At 40.2% G+C, this 2,585-nt stretch overlaps 1 protein-coding gene across 1 annotated transcript in view; it reads right to left on the bottom strand.

Moving 5' to 3' along the window:
* LOC109331502 (protein phosphatase 1 regulatory subunit pprA-like) overlaps positions 1–2,585 on the bottom strand; it is a 12,033-nt gene that overhangs the window by 2,332 nt on the left and 7,116 nt on the right. The window lies entirely within an intron of this gene.

The following is a 2,585-nucleotide window of genomic DNA, read 5'->3' as shown; positions in this document are numbered from 1 at the left end:
CAACTTCTCTTCTTATCCTCAAACATATCCTAACCCTGCTCATCCCATGACATCCAAATGACAAAGGCCAGATTCTTTTTACCCTCATCACACCTCCAGACCTATGCAACAATACCCCAACTACAACACATATTATGATCACAACTCTGCTGCACCACCTCCATCTTCTCTCTATGGCACCAGACCTCATATCTCTCATGCTCAGCCTCAAGCCTTTACTGGATCACACCCTTATGCTATGAATGTCAGTACTGGAGGCACTGACCCAAAGAATTCCATTTGGTTCCCTGATTCTGGTGCAACCAACCACATTACCTCAGATCCAGCATTTCTTCATGAGCCAACTGAGCAGTTTGGTCCAGAGCATCTCTATATGGGTAATGGTACTAAGGCTTCTATTTCTTATGCAGGCCATACTTCTTTTCCCTCTCCCTTTAGTCCTCATATATCTCTTTCTCTTAACAATTTACTTCTTGTTCCATCTATTACCAAAAACCTGATAAGTGTTTCTCAATTTGCCAAGGATAATAATTGTTTCTTTGAGTTTCATCCTAATGAATGTTTTGTCAAATCTCAGGATTCTAATACTATTCTCCTTAAAGGGTCTCTCACCACAGAAGGGTTGTATGCTTTTCCTAGTCTCCTCTCCAAGAAGTCCACTCACTGCACTTCTAGTTCTACATCAAAGTCCAAGCCCTACTCTGCTGCCCTAACTAGTTCCAGTGTCAACAACAATTCTGCTTATTCTCTTTGGCATTATAGATTAGTTCATGTTCATTCTACCATTGTAAACACAGTAATGTCTCAATGTAACCTCCCTCATTCTAATAAAACAGTCTTTGATTTCTGCAATGCTTGTTGTTATGGGAAGTCTCATAGAATTCATGCTCCTAAATCCACTAGTGTATATTCCAAATCCTTTGATCTTCTTTATCTAGATTTGTGGGGCCCTGCCCCTGTTTTATCTGAGTCAGGGTTTAAATATTACCTCTCCATTGTTGATGCTAAAACCAAATACACTTGGATATATTTGCTCAAACAAAAATAAGATACCTTCACTATTTTCAAGCACTTTGTCCAACTTGTCAAAACTCAGTTTAATACCATAATTAAAGCTGTTCAAACTGATTGGGGGGTGAATTTAGGCCATTTACTTCCTTTTTAACCTCATTAGGCATAAACCACAGACTCTCTTGCCCTCATACACATCATCAACAAGGCACTGTTGAAAGGAAACATAGACATATAGTTGAAACTGGCCTAACCCTACTAGCTCATGCTAGTCTACCTTTAAATCTCTGGGAATATGCCTTCACCACTGCTGTTTTCTTAATCAACAGACTTCCTTCCCCCACCTTACATAATAAATCCCCTTTCTTTCTATTGAATGACAAAGTGCCTGATTACAGTAGTCTGAGAGTATTTGGGTGTGCTTGTTTTCCCTTACTAAGACCCTACAACACTCACAAAATGCAGTATAGGTCCACTGAGTGCACCTTTTTAGGATACTCCTCTACTCACAAAGGTTATAAATGCATGTCCAAGGAAGGGAGGTTATATGTCTCTAAGGATGTCACCTTTAATGAAAATGCCTTTCCATTCCAAAAGTCAAGTTCTACATACCAATCTTCTCCCATTTCCTCCAACCCTGCCTCTGTTCCCTCTAAGATCATTGGTTCCCTTTCTAGTTCCCCTCCTGGTTCCTTTTCTAGTTCCCCTCCTCTCTGTCCTAGTGGAACACACAACACTAGTGGTCAATCCTCAAGTATGTCCAGTCCTCCTCTCAATGACCAAATACCAGATATGGCTTCCCCTGGTTCAAATAACTCCCTGCCTAATTCTCCCACATATGAGTCAAATTCCTCAATACCCTTACAAAGTCCAACTTCTTCATCCCATCCATTACCTACTGTTCCCTCTTCCACTCACCCTATGGTTACTAGGTCAAAGTCAGGCATACATAAATCTGTTTTACCTAGTCTAGCCAGTTTGTTTCTTGCTCATACAGAACCTTCTACTGCAAAAGAAGCTCTTCTTAGTCCTGTTTGGAAAAATTCCATGCAAGAAGAATATGATGCTCTACTCAAGTTAGGAACTTGGTCCTTAGTTCCTCTTCCTCCTCATAAGAAGGCAATTGGGTGTAAGTGGGTTTTCAGAGTAAAAGAGAACCCTGATGGCTCAGTAAACAGATTTAAAGCCAGGTTGGTTGCAAAAGGGTATCATCAGCAACCAGGGATTGATTACACTGAAACTTTTTCCCCTGTAATCAAACCTGTTACTATCAAAATTGTGCTCACTTTGGCAGTCACCTACCTTTCTAAATGGAGTGTTAAATGAAGAAGTTTATATGATCCAGCCTTCTGGTTTTCATGTTGGAGATAAAACTACTGTATGCAAGCTACACAAAGCCTTATATGGGCTCAAACAAGCTCCTAGGCAGTGGTTTGAAAAACTTAAAGGAACTCTTGTGCAACTAGGTTTTACAATCAGCAGATGTGACAACTCTTTGTTCATATCTGGTTCTCAAAAATTGTTTGGTTTGGTATATGTGGATGATATCATCATCACTGGATCCTCTGGTTCAG

The sequence above is a fragment of the Lupinus angustifolius genome, chromosome LG17 (genome assembly GCF_001865875.1).
Source record: "Lupinus angustifolius cultivar Tanjil chromosome LG17, LupAngTanjil_v1.0, whole genome shotgun sequence".
NCBI lineage: Eukaryota > Viridiplantae > Streptophyta > Magnoliopsida > Fabales > Fabaceae > Lupinus > Lupinus angustifolius.
Note: the sequence above shows the minus strand (reverse complement) of the source record. Positions and strands in the feature narration are given on the sequence as shown.